Source organism: Impatiens glandulifera, chromosome 5 (assembly GCF_907164915.1).
Source record: "Impatiens glandulifera chromosome 5, dImpGla2.1, whole genome shotgun sequence".
Classification (NCBI taxonomy): domain Eukaryota; kingdom Viridiplantae; phylum Streptophyta; class Magnoliopsida; order Ericales; family Balsaminaceae; genus Impatiens; species Impatiens glandulifera.
This window is the reverse complement of record NC_061866.1, coordinates 14,839,746-14,860,382: the sequence shown is the minus strand read 5'-3', so window position 1 is coordinate 14,860,382 and position 20,637 is coordinate 14,839,746. Positions and strand designations below refer to the sequence as shown.

Genomic DNA, 20,637 nt, shown 5'->3' with positions numbered 1-20,637 from the left:
CCTTTTATAAGTGCGGTTTGGAAACCCAACCGTCCCATCATGATTTGGCGGAAGTTTTCCCTCCAAGCCGAAAGGGCGGCAAACCGTGGGCGGGAAGCCAAAGGGCGGTAATCAAAACGGCGGCAATTGAAAAGGCGGTAATTGAATGGGCGGTAAGCCAAGAGGTGGGAAGTTTGAGCGGGAGTTTTGGGCGGGAATTTTCCCTCCAAATTTATTGATTTCGACTTTGATGACGTAGTCTTTCTTTTGAAACAGTTTGATTCCGCGGTTTTCTTAACTTAACCGGATAGTATGGTTATCGAGAGTTAATCGGTTATTTTGAACAAGCAGACTATTTCCAATCTTTTTGAGTTTAAGCTGTTTTCTTTGAGACCGGATAGTAGTGCGGTTATTTGACAATGTTAACCGGTTACTCAAATAGATGTTTAAAACATTAAGAGTACTCGGTCATTTGGACTTAGAATAGAATTATATCAAAAGAACATTACAAGATAGAAACCGAAAAGAAGATCGGTGTGAAAAATAGACATACATAGGATGAGAAAATACGACTTATGTAATAACCATTTTAGAAAACTTGTCTTCCACCGCATCCTTGTCAAGAATGTTCGAGGGGGATGCCGATGTGCCCGGTCCAAATTTTGGCCGGTATTTGAGGATGAGCTTACTGATGTGAGGTGCATAACCGAGACCTTTCTTGGTTATCACCATGTTTTTCAGGCTTTGAAAGATGACCGTGGACCAGTTGATGGCCGTGTTGCTAACAATATGGGTCATCATGTTGTAAGTGTTCTTGGAGTACCGCTGATTTGGAGATTGACAGAGGATAGACCGAGTCACAATCTCAAGAAGGAGTTGGGTGTGACGACCGAGGCGGGTTTTTAACACATAGTTTTCCACCAGAACAATGGTTCCTGAGAAGTATAGTGAGTGATAATCTGCCGCACTTCCCTCCTGGGTTGGGAAGTAAGAAACCCCTTTGTGGGCAAATTGAATAGGGAGGCAAATTCGGCTTCATCAAGCCAGAAAGTGTGGTCTCTCACCGTAGAGACGATGTAATTACCCCTGATGCAAGCGCTTTGAAAGAAGGTCTTAACATCCTCAATCAGAATAGGACCGGATTCTTCGAGGAATGTTTGAAGTCCGGTGTCAATTAGAGATTCAAACATGATTTTCTTTGCATGATTTCCGTCCCATTGTTCCATACATGAGCCGAAGTTGATGCTCAAGAAATTTCCTAAGGTTCGGCTCGGCATGATTATGGCTTTTGCTAAGATGGGGAGGAAGGTTCAAGAGATTTCAAGAGACTTATGCGTTTCAGGATGTGTTGATTTGATTAGAGGATGGCCCTTTTTATAGGGTCGATTTTGGAGGGAAAATATGAGCATTGAATGTCAGTTTTGTCTCATTAAGGAAGAGAATATTTATGTTTCCAAAACGCATTGGGAAGGAGTTACTTTTAATTTATTGCGGAGCTCGAGGTAGGATTTGGTTAAAAGGTAACCAAGTTAGTTGGGTATTGATTACTTAGGTGGTTGGGGGTTACTTCATTAATTAAATATTACTTTTCATTAATGACACATTGAAAAGTTACCGATACACACCGAGGGTGACTAAAACCGCAAATAACATAGATAAAGCCGAATTATCATAAAGATGTTGAGCAAATATACACTCGGTGCGTGAAGCAAAATGACAAGGTGTAGGAAGGAGTGACCTAATGACCGCTGGAGGTGACCGCACCGTTGGGGTTGTTGCGACGGTTCCTCCTCCTCCAGTCCTTCTCGAACCGTTCATAGAAGGAGTCGGTTATTTCCTTTGTTAGCACTTGAGCTTGATTCAGACCTTCACTTGGACAGGTCGGTATGCCAAGCTCAAAAATCAGACAGCTCAGTTGGGGGATGAGTCCGACTGTTCGAACGCTAATCATCCAGATTAGAACGTCAAACAGTACTCTAGACCAGTTAACCGGGGTCCCGGTGGTGATGGCAGCCATCATATTGAAGGAGGCGGTGCAGTAAGTATTCGTCACGTTCCTTCCTAAGATGCTTCGACCTATGACATTATTGAGAAGCTGATATTCAGCCCTCAATAGTGATTTTGTCCCATGGTCATTGACAGGTTGGTCAGACCGGGCAAAGGTCAGAGAGATCTCAGCCTTTAGGTCGGCCGGAACGTTAAGATCTGTCAAACCTTGCTTTGGCAAGCCAAAGCACCTCCCAAAGTCGTTCTCCGTGAAGTCGAATACTATACCGCCCACCTTAGATTGGATATGGGTGTCCAAGTGCGGTGTGCCTCTGAAAACCCTTGCATTGTACAAGAATTCTAGAACAGATTCTGGATAGATGACATGTTTGTCATCCAAGAAGTATTGAAGACCTGTGTCTTCGAGTGATTTGATCATTTTGAACACATCATAGTGGTCAGTTCTCTTCGCAGATCTGAAGTCCACTTGGAAAATGTTTGAAAACTGAGCCATTTTTGTCTTAGTGAGAGAAGAGGTTATGACTTGTGATAGTTTTGATTAAGGTTTGTTCATCTTATATACTAGTGGAGAGAGAACCCTATTATCCAGGTATCACAGGAGGTGATGTCTATTATCCAGAGGGTAAAATGTTTTGCATAAAATAAGCATGTCTACAACCTAGGGGTGTTGGTCATAGACCTGGACCATGAAAGATATCAAATCTTCACGTCTTTTTAGGTGTGACCATTTTACTTTGAAAAGGAAATGTTGCAGAACAGATAAGCTTAAACATAGATAATTATTCCACTTTAGTTTGAAATTCAAATAATCTAAGATAACCTACTTCCGAACCGGTCAGTTATCAGTTGTTCGTTCCGAGGCGGTTATTTAGTGCATGCACTAAATAACCGGTCGGTTTACTTTCTCTGATATACCAGGCGGTTCTTCCATAGTTACCAAGAAAATTTGAAATCCAACAGTTTAGGAGGAACTACCAGTTTTGTCTGTCCGAGCCGGTTTCCTTTAAGCATCCTTAGGAAGGATCTGACTAACATCGGTTAAACCGAGAGTAAGTCTGAATTGAGAGAACTTAGCTTCCTGTAGAGGCTTGGTGAAGATATCGGCTACTTCTTGATCTGTAGGTACGTATTCCAGCCGGATATGCTTCAGCATGACATGTTCCCGAATGAAGTGGTGCCTTATGTCAATGTGCTTGGTTCTGGAGTGTAGAACCGGATTGTAGGTGATTGCTATGGCACTGGTGTTGTCACAAAAGATCGGAGACTCTTCGGCTATTACACCGAAGTCCGTTAGTTGTTGTTGGAGCCAAAGGAGTTGTGAGCAACAACTTTCGGCCGCCAGGTACTCAGCTTCTGCGGTGGATGTGGCCATTGATGTTTGTTTCTTGCTATGCCATGAAACAAGTCGGTCACCTAGGAACTGACATGTTCCGCTGGTACTTTTTCTATCAATCTTGCAACCTGCGTAATCTGCATCTGAATAGTTCGTTAGATTAAAGGATGAGTCCTTTGGATACCACAGGCCGACGTCAGGTGTTCCCTTTAGATATTTCAAGATCCTCTTTGCGGCTGTGTAGTGGGATTGTTTTGGATTTGCTTGGAATCTTCCACACACACCGACTGCAAATAGAATATTCGGTCTACTTGCTGTCAGGTATAGAAGAGAGCCGATGATGCCCCGGTAAGCTATCTGGTCTACCGATTGACCCTCATCATCCTTGTCTAATTTGACCGATGAGCTCATTGGAGTAGCCGCCGAGGAGCATGTGTCCATCCCAAACTTCTTTAGAAGCTCCTTGGTGTACTTGGGTTGACTAATGAACGTTCCTTCTTCGAGTTGTTTAACCTGAAGACCTAGGAAGAAACTTAGTTCTCCCATATACTCATTTCAAACTTGTTAGTCATTAGGTTTGAAAATTTGTCACACAACTTAGGATCGGTTGATCTGAAAATGATATCATCTACATAGATTTGAACAAATAAGATATGTCCCTTTTTCTCAAACTTGAAGAGTGTTTTGTCCACTGAACCGATGGTGAAGTCATGTTCTAGCAAAAATACGGTTAGTGTGTCATACCAGGCTCTAGGTGCTTGCTTTAGACCGTATAAAGCTTTGTTGAGCCGATACACATGGTTTGGGAATTCAACATTTTTGAAACCAGGTGGTTGTTCAACATACACTTCTTCACGTAGGTCAGCATTCAAAAATGCACTTTTGACATCCATTTGAAAAACCTTAAAGTTTTTGAAAGCAGCAAAAGCTAGAAAAATCCTAATAGCTTCAATTCTAGCTACAGGGGCAAATGATTCTTCAAAATCAATGCCTTCTTCCTATTTGTAACCTTGTGCCACTAATCTGACTTTGTTCCTTGTGACCAAACCGTCTTCATTGAGCTTATTTCTAAATACCCATCTTGTTCCTATAACCGGTTAATCTTTCGGTCTAGGGACTAGGTACCAGACTTTGTTACTCTCGAACTGGTTTAGCTCTTCTTGCATTCCTAAGATCCAATCCGGATCTGACAATGTTTCATCTATTCTTTTCGGCTCAATCTGGGATATATAAGCGGAATTAAAGTATTCCTCCAGAATTTGACGCCTAGTTCGAACAGGTTCCGAAGGGTCACCTATAATTTGCTTAGGAGGATGCTTAGTGTTCCTTTTGAAATTTGGTTCAGGGGTGTCTACCAAATTACCGTTTGCTTGTTCAGGGCTAGACATATCGGTAGGCTGAACAATATGGTCAGACCGACCGATTTCCTCGGTTTAGACCGAAGTGTCAGCTTCCTGTTGTGGAACAGCTTGATCCGGTTGGATTTCAATATTACCCATTTGGTCATTGACAAACCGCCTGAAAACCGGAGCTTCATCTTCACTATCAAAATGGATATTGGTATTTTCCAATCTGTTATGCAGATCAAAGTATGATGCAGTGTTACTTTCAACCGATTCATCGAAAACCACGTGAAATGATTCCTCCATGGTTAAAATTATATTATTATACACTTTATATGCTTTACTTACTGCTGAGTAACCTAACATGATTCCAGTATCGATTTTTGCATCAAAAGCAGAAAGATAGGTTTTACCATTTATATGAATGTAGCATTTACAGCCGAAAATCTTGAGATGTTTAAGGTTGGGAATTCTGTTAAAATAAACTTCATATGGTGTTTTGTTGTGAAATTTGTTAATCAAAGACCGGTTTTGTGTGTAACATGCAGTATTGATAGCCTCAGCCCAAAATTTCTGAGCAATACCCGAATCAGCTATCATAGACTGTACGACTTCCTTGAGAGTCCGATTTCTTCTCTCGGCCAGACCATTTTGTTGAGGAGTCCTAGCACTAGACAACTCGTGTCTAATACCAGATTCATCAAGAAATGCGGTTAAGGTACTATTGGTAAATTCGGTACTTCGATCACTTCTAATGCTATTGATGCGAGTTGATTTTTCATTTTGCAAACGTTTAAGTAGTGTGATCAAGTTTGATGTGGTTTCACGTTTGGATGGTAAGAATATTACCCATGTAAATCTAGAGTAATCATCAATAACTACCATGGTGTAAAGCATACCACCTAGGCTAATGACCTGAATCGGTCCAAATAAATCCATGTGAAGGAGATCTAAGCATCGACTAGATTGGATATTTCCTTTACTCTTAAAGGTTGACTTAGTCTGCTTACCCATTTGACATGCTGAACAAACCTTATCCTTGTTAAATACTATGTCAGGAATACCTTCAACTAGCTTTTTACCGCGAATGTAGTTTAAGGTTTTCATGTTTAGATGATTTAGTCTCTTATGCCATAACCAGGTTTGATCAGTCTTAGCTATCATGCATACAGGATATTCTACCTTAGTTTTCCAGTCTACCTTGTAGATGTTTCCTAGCCTATTTCCGGTTAGTAGTATGGTACCTTGGGAGTTCTTAACTAAGCATGCATGTTTAAGAAATTCTACCGTGTATCCAGCATCACACATTTGACTAATACTTAGTAAGTTAAAACGTAGGTTTTCTACTAAAAGCACATTATATTACCATGGACAATCTTACCCTTGCCCACAGTTCTACCTTTTGAGTTGTCACCGAAAGTGATTAGAGCACCGGTTTCTATTCTGATGTCGGTTAGCAGGTTGTTGTTCCCGGTCATATGCCTAGAGCAACCGCTATCCAAGTACCATTCAGAGTTTCCTAGCCGCTTCTTTAAATCCTGTAAAATGTACATATTTACAACTACTTAGTACCCACATTCACTTGGGTCCACATGCGATTAGTCCCTTGGGTATCCAAACCTTGACAAACCGGGCAGCCTTCTTTGCTAAGGTTTTAGCCGTTCTTTTGGCACTTGGTTTTGGGTGATTCAGTTTTTCTACAAAATTCTTAAATGAGGGTGATCTTTGTTTTGACCTATGCGGTTGACGATTGGCTTTCTTATTTTTGAGCAGGTCGGCTTTTCTTTTCTCAGGGTCTAGCCACTTCTCAGAGTCGGTTGGACCAACATAATTGTAGTTTAATCTTTCTTCCGTATAATATGCAGTCAACTCTTCTTCAGCGGTTAAGGAGCTTTTAATGAATCTTATAAGAGGAAGGTTACTCTTTGTAAACTTTAATTTCTCTACGGGTTTTTGGTCTTTGGATCCATCCTTTGTGTATCCTAGGCCGAACATGCAAAAAGGGTGTATGTAGTGACTACACATTTTCTTTACCATGTCACTGGATCTCTTATATGCGGCTATCTTATACTGGATTCGGGCATTTTCCTCCTCGGTCAGTTTTCTAGCTGGTTCACTAGACTGTTCGGTCTTAAGTGGTGGTTCAGATTCTAATTCGGTTTCTATGGTAGGAATTTCACCAGGTTCTATGATCTCTGGTTTGGATAGGACAGATATTTCTGGTTCTGTCGGAATGGGTATTATAGGGTCGGTTCTAAGGTTGAGTTGCTTAGGTAGTAAGGCTAACAGGTTCTTATACTCTTCTACCATATTATTTAATGCATTATATAAATTATCTTTAGTAAATTCTTCACAAGGAGAGTCAAATACCTGTTCCTCATTTGTCATGAGACATGTGAGTTCATCATCACTGTCACTGTGAGCCCATAGACTTCCTCCATCATCGGCTATCAGTGCTTTCTGAACCTCACTTCCTTCACCGGTTTGTTAATAGTTGTTTCGGTTATTTTGGTAATCCGGTTTCCGGTCATCCCTCCTCGGTTTTCTGCATTCCCACTTGAAATGTCCCAAATAGTTGCAGTTATAACACCTTATATTGGATTTATCACCATAGTTGTAGTTTGTCGGTTGGCTTCTTTTCATAAACCTTCCAAACTTTTGTGCAAGCATTGCCATGGCATCCTCGGTGAACTGTTCGGCGGTTCTGATCGGTGCAGGTGCTGGAGCAGGTGCAGCCGGTTCTGTGGACGTGATCAGTGCTTTGGTTGAGGTTGAGGCCGAGACTTCTTCTTTAGTCCTAGATCTCATTTCGAACTCATATGCCTTAAGATCTTCGAATACATCGTGTAGCTTCATCTTACCTAGGCAGTTTGATTCCCTCATCACCATTGTCTTTATGTCCCATGCACTTGGAAGAGATCTTAAAGCTTTCATGATAACCTCCTTGTTTTCATACCTCTTGCCAAGAGTTGCTAGCTCATCTAACACACCAGTGAACCGGTCACTATACTCCTTCATTGTTTCTCCTGGTTTCATCTTGATGCTTTCAAATTTCTGAGTAGCTACCATCACTTTGTTTTCCTTTGTTCTTTCATTTCCCTCAAATATCTGAATAACCGTGTCCCATGTCTACTTCGCGGTTTTGCAGTCTCTAATCTTGTAGTATGTGTTTCTATCCACACTGTTGGAGATCCGGTTTCTAGCATGGTTATCCAGGTTATTTCTTCTCCTATCTTCAGTTGTTCATTCCTTTCTGTCCTTATCAATGATAATCGGTCCTTCGGCCAGAATGGACTCCATCTCATCATCTAAGGTGATTAGGTGTAGGTGCATGCGTGCCTTCTAGTTGACGAAGTCATCACCTTCTAGCATTGGAGGCCTATCGAAAGACATGCTTGCTTGAGTATTGAAACTAAATGCTCTGATACCAATTGTTAGGATCTAGGTAGCCACTGGAGGACCGGGGTTGGGCCGGTTAGCGGGTCTCACTCGAAGGGTGGTGATTAATCCTGTTAGAGATTAACACCGGGGTTTCAATACTACACAAACTGTCACAAACCCTTGAACTAGGTTCAAGCGCGGAAGAGGTTTCTTTCAGTTTGAAGCGGCACACTTGTATGAAAGGCAGAACCGGTTTCGGATAATGAAGGTTTGAAAATCGATGGGTCGGTTTTTGTAACTTGGTGATCCGGTTTGGATAGAGTTAGGTAGATTAGAGCGGTGTAGGTAAGTTAGTGTAGGTCGGTTGGAGAATGGAACCGACAGAAAGTAAATAACAAGACAGATTTTATGGATGTTCGGAGATAAAACTCCTACGTCACCCATTCCTCTCGAAACCGCGAGAAGGCTATTCACTAAGGAATACAAATACAATCCGATCGAGGCTTATTTTCTGCTCGATAATACCCTTACAATTTACACCGAAATTGTAAAATACACACTTCAACTTTAGCCCTTAGGCTTTTTCTTAGAGATAGAATACAATCTTATCACTTGTGAATTAAATGCTCGCTGTATCACTTATGTCTCGCTGTGTGTCACGTATATCTCACTTGTCCCACGTATGTCCCCTGTTTACTCTTCCTCAGCTGCTCCTTTTATAGGTGAAATATGCCAACGGTCATATTTCACTTCCTTGAATCTGATTGGCTGAGCAGAGATTCAGTGATTCAGTGATTCAGACCCTACGGTCACTTTTTCAGACCTGCCGGTCAACTCTACAGGCTTTACAGACTGTTCTTCCGGTGTGTAAGACAAACCTGCTAGGTTTGTCTTTTACTCAATGTGGTAACTGTTGGCTAGACAGTTGTCTGTACTTGGAAGATTGCCTCTGATTTATCCTGAAAGTGGAAAGATCCTGTAGGACTGTCTTCTGCAGCCTGTATACTTTCCTCAGACTTGTATGAATATGGAATGTTCAGTCTGTTCCTTTGGTATCATTCTCAATAGATACCCGAAATAACTTCTTGTACTGGTCGGTCATTTAACCGAATGGCTTCCGGTGTGATTGGTTTAACCGGACAGTTTCCGGTTATTCCTTTGCCTTGTAGCTGATCGGCTGTCTGATGTTTCCGTTTTTTTTTTGTTTTGGCCGATCCTTTCTTTGTGCGGTCATGTTCCGAATGTCCTGGTCGGTTTAATAACTTGACCGGTTTGTCTTCTTAGCCGGTTCATATGTTTGACCGGTCCAGTTCCTTTGTTCCTGCATGAAAAAGGTTTATTGGTTAAGTTCTGTGAACCTGTCCAATTTTATCTAACACCAATAATTTCTCCATTTTTGATTATTTTAAATAAATATTCAAAACATGGTACTTTTATAATGTTGATTAATTATCCTAATTTAATTAACAACTTTAATCTAACAATTTCTCCCTCTTTGATTGTTTAGAATAAATTATCAAAGCCAGTGATTTATATCTAGAAATTTCTCCCTTTTTGATTATTTTATCATAAAATTATTAAAAACCAGCAATTGATCATATCTTAAACGTGTATCAATCAATTTTCCCTATTTGAAGAACAATTCAAGAAATGCAATTAATCAAGAGCAAAAATTTAACAAAAGTATTTCAAAGAGTTCATAGTAAATGGACAGTAAGTAGATGAATCTAGTATCTTGGTCACAAGGTTACCACTAGTTTGACCGCCAAAACTCCTTCCACGACCTCTTTCTATTTGAGAGCCATCGCATTTGGAAGCAGAGGATCAGGTACATGATAAATAAAAGGATTCTGAGTTGACCTGCGTTTGGAACGAGAGCTACGAGTGACAAGATTTTCTTGGTTTGCCATCGCTTACAATGCCATATTATTGAAGTTATCAGCATCGACATGTTGTTTAGTAGCCTCAACAACTATATCTTCTTCGTCTTGGAATCTTCGAGCGATTGCGTCAACTTCTTTTATTCTTTTCGCATCGGCAACATTGAAGGATTTAACTATCTCCATCATTTATGACGCAAGAATATCAATTGAAGACTTAGTCTCGCCATGAAGACTAAAGGTCTTGTTGAAGAAGGGTTCAATCTTGTTAAGTTGTTATCTCATCCGATACATCTCTTGAGTATTTTGTATGACATTTCTATCTGCGGACTTGTGAGCCTCAATAAGATCATTATGTGCATTTGAGGAAGATGCATACAAGTTCTCTATTCGATCCAATCTTGAGCTAAAGGATTGTAATGTTTCTCACCATGGAGCCATAATGTCATGTCCTAAAATCACACTTTTCTTGACCGAGGAATCTGCGGTCGTGACAGAGATCTACGACCATGGATGCTGGAACCCAGGGCCGAGTGGTCCGACCGATGATTCTGCAAACAAGGAATTATCAGGCAAGTATTTTTCTATACGTTTTCTAAAACCCACATAGTGCTATTTATTCATGTATTTTATATAAACGATGCATATGATTTCAAAGTATGTTTTCATTGTAAGTACATGGTTTTCTAAAGAAGGATGGTTTTAAGTTAAGGGCTATGGAATCTAAGAGATAATCATGGAGGAATTGACGGATACGAGAGGATGGCTACCACGATGAGCTCTGGTGGTCCGATGCTCTCAAAATATGGCTGGTGGAATTGAAGAAGGGATGCCCACCCTAGAGGATCAGCTCTCCGGGCTAAGGATCCCAAATATGTGCTTAGTATGCAACTATACATGATTGGCTGATGAGATACCCTTAAAAACCCTCATGAATGCAATGTCTTAAAAGTGTTCTTATAAAGGTTTGTTGGGTCCTTAGACTCAATATGCTTGTGTGGTGTAGGAATCCAGCCAACGGATTTTATGACAGGTGAAGGACGAGTTGGAGCAGAAGCGTGGTGTCGAAGATGTGTGTGGAAGGAGGGACCGAGACCGTATGACCGACTTTTATATCAACCTTTTCAATTACTGAGTTAAATAGGCACCCTAGATATTCCGCATTTATGTTCGAAGACACGTTGATTTAGGTGCATGAAAGTAGGAAATTAGGGCGTAACAACTTGGTATTAGAGCAACGGTTCCGAACCTTGGCACTTTCACACATATGCTCCTGCGGATGCATCTCCAAGGCCTTCATGTCTATAAATTGTTTTAAAATGATGTTTTTGCATGACATGAAATCGTTTTTCATAATGGTTGGAAATAATGTTTTTATCATGAAACCATTTTTCACAAACACACTATTTGTATTGCCTTTATGATCGAATTTCTGGGACGAAATTCATTATAAGGGTGGTAGTTTGTCACGCCCTAAAATCACACTTTTCTTGAACGAGGAATCTGCGGTCGTGACAGAGATCTACGACCGTGGATGCTGACACCCAAGGCCGAGTGGTCCGACCGATGATTCTACAAACAAGAAATTATCAGGCAAGTACTTTTCTATACGTTTTTTATAACCCACATAGTGCTATTTATTCATGTATTTTATATAAATGATGCATATGATTTCAAAGCATGTTTTCATTGCAAGTCCATGGTTTTCTAAAGAAGGATGGTTTTTAATTAAGGGCTATGGAATCTAAGAGACAATCATGGAGGAATTGACGGATACAAGAGGATGGCTACCAGGATGAACTCTGGTGGTCCGATGCTCTCAAAATATGACTGGTGGAATTGACGAAGGGATGCCCACCCTAGAGGATCAACTCTCCGGGCTAAGGATCCTGAATATGTGCTTAGTATGCAACTATACATGATTGGCTGATGAGATACCCTTAAAAACCCTCATGGATGCAATATCTTAAAAGTGTTCTTATAAATGTTTGCTGGGTCTTTAGACTCACTATGCTTGTGTGGTGTAGGAATCCAGCCAACGGATTTTATGACAGGTGAAGGAAGAGTTGGAGTGGAAGCGTGGTGTCGGAGATGTGTGTGGAAGGAGGGACCGAGACCGTAGGACCGACTTTTATATCAAGCTTTTCAATGACTGAGTCAAATAGGCACCCTAGAGCTTCCGCATTTATGTTCGAAATCACGTTGATTTAGGTGCATGAAAGTAGTAAATTAGGGCGTAACACATAGCCTCCATAACAACTTAACGAATATCCATTGTTTTAGGAGACTCTTCCTCGGAATGTGAATGAGTGGATAGATTGAATCCAACAGGGATGGACCAAATAGGGCGATGAGAACTTATCTGAATGGATGTCTATGGTTCTGCATTCTTAGTTAGAGCAGGAGGTGCATATATTATAGCGTGAGGACCGATCTCTTCTTCCAGAATTTCATTGCTGAGTTTACGAATACACGCCGAGAATTCTTTAGATTTTAGAGTCTTACCTGAAAGAGAGTGAGCTTGATGAGAAAAGGATGGGACCTTGTCAGCTACGGACGAGATTTTTGAGCAAGCTTGATCTTTTCCATCTTCTTTCTCACTTCCTTCAGACTCAAAGGAGGTAACATTGGTTGAGACTTCTCACCAGATAGTGACTCCTCTATTTGCAAAGCTTCCTGAAAACTCTCCATGTCTTGCTTAGGAACACGATACCGCTCTTTAATACATGGCCCCCTCACATCATAAATATGGAATATTTTATAACGTCGTTCTTTTGCAGAAGACCTCTCTTGCTCGATTACATATTTCTTCGATGTTCCTTCTTCTCCTTCGAACATTTGTTCAACTTAGTAGATATATCGAACATTGCCTTGAGGGAGTGGCACTTCAACAAATGGATCCATTGGTTCGTCCTCATCATAGTAGCATAAATCGGATCGAGAAGTAGAGGCACAAATTTGAGAGAAGTAGAGCAATATTCTTCCATTAACCCGCTAATATGCTTAACTACTTCCACATCCGTAGTAGCAGTTTCGACAAATAGATTGAAGTTGATTATGCATTTGGTGAAGATAGGGAATAAGGCACTACCTCTCGCAAAGGATGCCACAAATTCTTTTATCTTGTAACATTTTATTTTGTGTTTTATTTCATAAGAACATTAAAAATGAGTATAACATTAACGTTTATTCAATTTCGTGCATTTTAATTGTTAATTTGATTGTTTTTAAAAAAATAATAAAAATGAGTGCGACAGGAGAACTTCCCAGGGGGGTCACCCATCATATTAAAACTCTCACCCAATCAAGCTTAACTACGGAGTTCTGATAAGATCCGGTGCATTAGTGCTGTTATGATCGCAGTCGTTATATAATGAACAATTTATTTATTTGTACATCATAATTTAATTAAAAAAATGATTTTTCCACGAAATTCGAAATAGGCTAGTTTTAAACGCTGAAGGCCGTTTACGACCTTAATTTCTTCAAATTGATCCATATTCACGTTTTAATTTAGTGTTTTTTTTCATAAAAATTAATTTAAATATTCGTAATTAACGTATTAGTATTTTAAATCGTATGTTTTCACGCTTTTATTATGTGTTTTTTCGTTAAAATAACAAAAATTAATTAAAATATTTGAAACTAATGTGTTTTTTTTTAAATCGTACATTTTCACGCTTTTATTTTGTATTTTTTTCCGTAAAAACATCAAAAAATTCAAATTATATGTTTTTAAGATATTTTGTATGTTGTTTTATATATAAAACACAAAAATAAAATAAATAGTTCGAAATTAACTTTTTTTTAAATCGTTCGTTTTAAAGATTTTATTTTGTAATGCTTTTCCTAAAAATCATTTAAAATATTTGTAATTAAAATGTTTTTTTAAATCATACGTTTTCACACTTTTATTATGTATTTTTTTTATAAAATTATCAAAATTTAATTAAAATATTCGAAATTAATGTGTTTTTTAAATCGTTCATTTTCACGTTTTTATTTTGTGTTTTATTTCATAAGAACATTAAAAATGAGTGTAACATTAACGTTTATTCAATATTGTGAATTTTAATTGCTAATTTGGTTGTTTTTAAAAAAAATATAAAAAGGAGTGCGACAAGAGAACTTCTTATGGAGTCACCCATCATAGTAAAACTATAACCCAATCAAGCTTAACTACGGAGTTTAGATGAGATTTAGTGCATTAGTGCTGTTATGATCGCATCCGTTATATAATGATCAATTTATTTATTTATACATCATCATTTAATTAAAAAAATGATTTTTTTATAAAATTCGAAATAGGCTAGTTTTAAATGCTGAAGGCCGTTTACGACCTTAATTTCTTCAAATTGATCAATATTCACGTTTTTATTTAGTGTTTTCTTTCATAAAAATTAATTTAAATATTCAAAATTAACGTATTAGTTTTGTAAATCGTATGTTTTCACGCTTTTATTATGTGTTTTTTCGTTAAAACAACAAAAATTAATTAAAATATTTGAAATTAATGTGTTTTTTTTTTTAAATCGTACATTTTCACGCTTTTATTTTGTATTTTTTCATAAAAATATCAAAAAAATTCAAATGTATATGTTTTTAAGATATTTTGTATGTTCTTTTATATATAAAACACAAAAATCAAATAAATAATTTGAAATTAATTTTTTTTAAATCGTTCGTTTTCAAACTTTTATTTTGTACTTCTTTTCCTAAAAATCATTTAAAATATTTGTAATTAAAATGTTTTTTTAAATCGTACGTTTTCACACTTTTATTATGTGTTTTTTCTTAAAATTATCAAAATTTAATTAAAATATTCAAAATTAATGTGTTTTTTAAATCGTTCGTTTTCACGTTTTTATTTTGTGTTTTATTTAATAAGAACATTAAAAATGAGTGTAACATTAACGTTTATTCAATATTGTGAATTTTAATTGTTAATTTAGTTGTTTTTAAAAAAATTATAAAAAGCAGTGCGACAAGAGAACTTCCTAGGGAGTCACCCATCATAGTAAAACTCTCACCCAATCAAGCATAACTACGGTGTTTAGATGGGATCCGGTGCATTAGTGCTGTTATGATCGCATCCGTTATATAACGATCAATTTATTTATTTGAACATCATCATTTAATTAAAAAAAGGAATTTTTCACAAAATTCGAAATAGGCTAGTTTTAAATACTAAAGGCCGTTTACGACCTTAATTTCTTCAAATTGATTCTTAATCATGCTTTTATTTAGTATTTTTTTTCATAAAAATTAATTTAAATATTCGTAATTAATGTGTTAGTTTTTTAAATAGTATGTTTTCACGCTTTTATTATGTGTTTTTTTCGTAAAAACAACAAAAATTAATTAAAATATTCGAAATTAATGTATTTTTTTAAATTGTACGTTGTACGTTTTTATACTGTGTTTTTTTCGTAAAAACAATAAAATAAATTTAAATTGATATGTTTTCATGATATTTTTTTTTGTTGTTTTATATATAAAACACAAAAATCAAATAAATAGTTCGAAATTAACGTTTTTTTAAATCGTTGAAAACTTTTATTATGTATTTATATTCGTAAAATCATTTTAAATATTTGTAATTAATGTGTTTTTGTAAATCATACGTTTTCACACTTTTATTATGTGTATTTTCTTAAAAATATCAAAATTTAATTAAAATATTCGAAATTAATGTGTTTTTTAAAATTGTTCGTTTTCAACATTTTATTTTGTGTTTTATTTCATAAGAACATTAAAAATGAGTATAACATTAATGTTTATTCAATTTCGAGCATTTTAGATGTTAATTTAGTTGTTTTTAAAAAAAATAATAAAAAGGAGTGCGACAAGAGAACTTCCTTGGGGGTCACCCATCATAGTAAAACTCTCAACCAATCAAGCTTAACTACAGAGTTCTGATGGGATCCGGTGCATTAGTGCTGTTATGATCATAGTCTTTATATGATGAACAATTTATTTATTTGTACATCATCATTTAAGTAAAAAAATGATTTTTCTACAAAATTCGAAGTAGGCTTGTTTTAAATGCCGAAGGCCGTTTACGACCTTAATTTCTTCAAATTGATCCATATTCACGTTTTTATTTAGTGTTTTTTCATAAAAATTAATTTAAATATTCATAATTAACGTGTTGGTTTTTTAAATCGTACATTTTCACGCTTTTATTACGTGTTTTTTGTTAAAACAACACAAATTAATTAAAATATTCGAAATTAATGTGTTTTTTTTAAATCGTACATTTTCACGTTTTTATTTTGTGTTTTTTTTGTAAAAACAGTCAAACAAATTCAAATGTATATGTTTTCAAGATATTTTGTATGTTGTTTTATATATAAAACACAAAAATCAAATAAATAATTCGAAATTAACGTTTTTTTAAATCGTTCGTTTTCAAGATTTTATTTTGTATTTCTTTTCGTAAAAATCATTTAAAGTATTTGTAATTAAAATGTTTTTTTAATCGTACGTTTTCACACTTTTATCATGTGTTTTTTCTTAAAATTATCAAAATTTAATTAAAATATTCGAAATTAATGTGTTTTTTAAATCTTTCGTTTTCACGTTTTTATTTTGTGTTTTATTTCATAAGAACATTAAAAATGAGTGTAAAATTAACATTTATTCAATATTTTGCATTTTAATTGTTAATTTTTTGTTTTTAAAAAAATTATAAAAAGGAGTGCGACAAGAGAACTTCCTAGGGGGGTCACCCATCATAGTAAAACTTTCACCCAATCAAGCTTAACTACGGAGTTCTGATGAGATCCAGTGTATTAGTGCTATTTTGATCGCACCCGTTATATGATGATTAATTTATTTATTTGTACATCGTCATTTAAATAAAAAAATGATTTTCCAGAAAATTCCAAATAGGCAATTTGAAACGCTGAAGGCCGTTTACGAATTTTATTTCTTCAAATTGATCCATATTCACTCTTTTATTTAGTATTATTTTTCATAAAAAATAATGTAAATATTCGTAATTAACGTGTTAGATTTTTAAATCGTGCGTCTTCACGCTTTTACTATGTGTTTTTTTATTAAAACAACAAAAATTAATTAAAATATTCGAAATTAATGTGTTTTTTTAAATCGTACGTTTGCACGCTTTTATATTGTGTTTTTTTTCGTAAAAACAATAAAACAAATTCAAATTGATATGTTTTCATGATATTTTGTATGTTGTTTTATATAAAAAACAAAAATCAAATAAATAGTTCAAAATTAACGTTTTTTTAAATCGTTGAAAACTTTTATTATTTATTTATTTTTGTAAAAATCATTTAAAATATTTGTAATTAATGTGTTTTTTTAAATCATACGTTTTTACACTTTTATTATGTGTATTTTCTTAAAAATATCAAAATTTATTTAAAATATTCGAAATTAATGTGTTTTTTTAAATCGTCCGTTTTCAACATTTTATTTTGTGTTTTATTTCATAAGAACATTAAAAATTAGTATAACATTAACGTTTATTCAATTTCGTGCATTTTAATTGATAATTTGGTTGTTTGAAAAAATAATAATAAATAGGAGTGCGACAAGAGAACTTCTTAGGGGGTCACCCATCATAGTAAAACTCTCACCCAATCAAGCTTAACTACGAAGTTCTGATGTGATCCGGTCCATTAGTACTTTTATGATCGCAGTCGTTTTATGATGAACAATTTATTTATTTGTACATCATCATTTAATTAAAAAATTATTTTTCCACGAAATTAGAAATAGGCTAGTTTTAAACGCTTAAGGCCATTTACGACCTTAATTTCATCAAATTGATCCATATTCACGTTTTTATTTAGTATTTTTTTTAATAAAAATTAATTTAAATATTCGTAATTAACGTGTTAGTTTTTTAAATCGTACGTTTTCACGTTTTTATTACGTGTTTTTTTTGTTAAAACAACAAAAATTAATTAAAATATTCGAAATTAATGTGTTTTTTTTAAATCGTACATTTTCACGTTTTTATTTTGTGTTTTTTTCGTAAAACTAGTCAAACAAATTCAAATGTATATGTTTTCAAGATATTTTGTATGTTGTTTTATATATAATACACAAAAATCAAATAAATAGTTCGAAATTAACGTTTTTTTAAATCGTTCGTTTTCAAGCTTTTATTTTGTATTTATTTTCCTAAAAATCATTTAAAATATTTGTAATTAATGTGTTTTTTTAAATCGTACATTTTCACACTTTTATTATGTGTTTTTTCTTAAAAATATCAAAATTTAATTAAAATATTCGAAATTAATGTATTTTTTTAAATCGTCCATTTTCAACATTTTATTTTGTTTTTTATTTCATAAGAACATTAAAAACGAGTATAACATTAACGTTTATTAAATTTCTTGCATTTTAATTGTTAATTTGGTTGTTTTTTAAAAATAATAATAAAAAGGAGTGCGACAAGAGAACTTCCTACCCATCATAGTAAAATCTCACCCAATCAGGCTTAACTACGAAGTTCTGATGTGATCCGGTGCATTAGTGTTGTTATGATCGTAGTCGTTATATAATGAACAAATGATTTATTTGTATATCATCATTTAATTAAAAAAATGATTTTTCCACGAAATTCGAAATAGGTTAGTTTTAAACGCTGAAGGCTGTTTACGACCTTAATTTCTTCAAATTGATCCATATTCACGTTTTTATTTAGTATTTTTTTCATAAAAATTAATTTAAATATTCGTAATTAACGTGTTAGTTTTTTATATCGTACATTTTCACGCTTTTATTACGTGTTTTTTCGTGAAAACAACAAAAATTAATTAAAATATTCGAAATTAATATTTTTTTAAATCGTACGTTTGCACGCTTTTATATTGTATTTTTTTTTTTAAAAACAATAAAACAAATTCAAATTGATATTTTTTCAAGATATTTTGAATGTTGTTTTACATATAAAACACAAAAATCAAATAAATAGTTCAAAATTAACTTTTTTTTAAATCGTTGAAAACTTTTATTATGTATTTATTTTCGTAAAAATCATTTAAAATATTTGTAATTAATGTGTTTTTTTAAATCATACGTTTTCAGACTTTTATTATGTGTATTTTCTTAAAAATATCAAAATTTAATTAAAATATTCGAAATTAATGTGTTTTTTAAAATCGCCCGTTTTCAACATTTTATTTTGTGTTTTATTTCATAAGAACATTAAAAATGAATATAACATTAACGTTTATTCGATTTCGTTCATTTTAATTGTTAATTTAATTGTTTAAAATAAAAATAAAATAAAAAGGAGTGCGACAAGAGAACTTCCTAGGGGGTCACCCATCATAGTAAAACTCTCACCCAATCAAGCTTATAACTATGTTACCCTTTAGACCGCAGTTCTGATGTGATCCGGTGCATTAGTGCTGTTATGATCGCAGTCGTTATATGATGAATAATTTATTTATTTGTACATCATCATTTAATTAAAAAAATGATTTCACGTAAAAACAGTGAAAAAAATTCAAATCGATATATTTTCATTATATATTTTAATGTTATTTTATTTAGAAACACAAAAATCAAATAAGTAGTTGGAAATTGACGTTTTTTATAAATCGTTCGTTCACGCTTTTATTTTGTGTTTTTTTCATAAGAACATTAAAAATGAGCGTGACATTAACGTTTATTCAATTTGGTGCATTTTAATCGTTAATTTAGTTGTTTTAAACAATTATAAAAAGTAGTGTGACATGAAGACTTCCCAGGGGGTCACCTATCCTAGTACTACTTTTGCCCAAACACGCTTAGCTGTAGTGTTCAGATGGGATATGGTGTATTAGTGTTGCCTATTATATGATGAAAATTTATTCATTTGCTACATCATCATTTAATTAAAAAAGTGATTTTTTCACAAAATTCGAAATGGACGAGTTTTAAACGGCCATATGACCATCTATTTCTTCAAATTGATCCAATTTCACGCTTTTATTTGTGTTTTCTTCTCGTAAAAATCAATTTAAATATTCGTAATTAACGTGTTTTTTTAATCATATATTTTCACATTTTTATTATGTGTTTTTTTCATAAAAACATCAAAAATTACTTAAAATATTCGAAATTAATGTGTTTTTTTAAATCGTACGTTTTCACGCTTTTATTTTGTTTTTTTAAAACAATAAAATAAATTCAAATTGATATGTTTTCATGATATTTTATATGTTGTTTTAATTAGAAACACAAAAATCAAATAAATAGTTCGAAATTAATGTTTTTTTAAATTGTTTGTTTTCACGTTTTTATTTTGTGTTTTTTCATAAGAACATTAACAATGAGTGTGATATTAACGTTTATTCAATTTGGTGTATTTTAATCGTTAATTTGGTTGTTTTAAAAAATTAGAAGAAGTAGTGTGACACGAGAACTTCCCACAGGGTCACCCATCCTAGTACTACTCTCGTCCAAACATGCTTGATGCGGAGTTCAGATGGGATCCGGTGTATTAGTGCTAGTATGATCGCACCTGTTAAATGATGAACAATTTATTCATTTGATACATCATCATTTAATTAAAAAAGTGTTTTTTTTTTCACGAAATTCAAAATGGACTAGTTTTAAACAGCCGAAGGCCGTTTACGACCATCTATTTCTTCAAATTGATCCGATTTCACAATTTTATTTGTGTTTTTTTTCGTAAAAATAGTTGAAATATTCGTAATTAACATGTTTTTTTAAATCATACATT

At 34.3% G+C, this 20,637-nt stretch overlaps 4 pseudogenes; all 4 read right to left on the bottom strand.

Annotated features, from left to right (window-relative positions):
- Nucleotides 1-13,168: 13,168 nt before the first annotated feature.
- Nucleotides 13,169-13,288, bottom strand: LOC124940870 (annotated as a pseudogene).
- Nucleotides 13,289-15,760: 2,472 nt separating this feature from the next.
- Nucleotides 15,761-15,879, bottom strand: LOC124940859 (annotated as a pseudogene).
- A 741-nt stretch (nucleotides 15,880-16,620) lies between these two features.
- LOC124940869 lies at nucleotides 16,621-16,740 on the bottom strand (annotated as a pseudogene).
- A 3,559-nt stretch (nucleotides 16,741-20,299) lies between these two features.
- Nucleotides 20,300-20,417, bottom strand: LOC124940773 (annotated as a pseudogene).
- Between the last annotated feature and the right edge of the window lie 220 nt (nucleotides 20,418-20,637).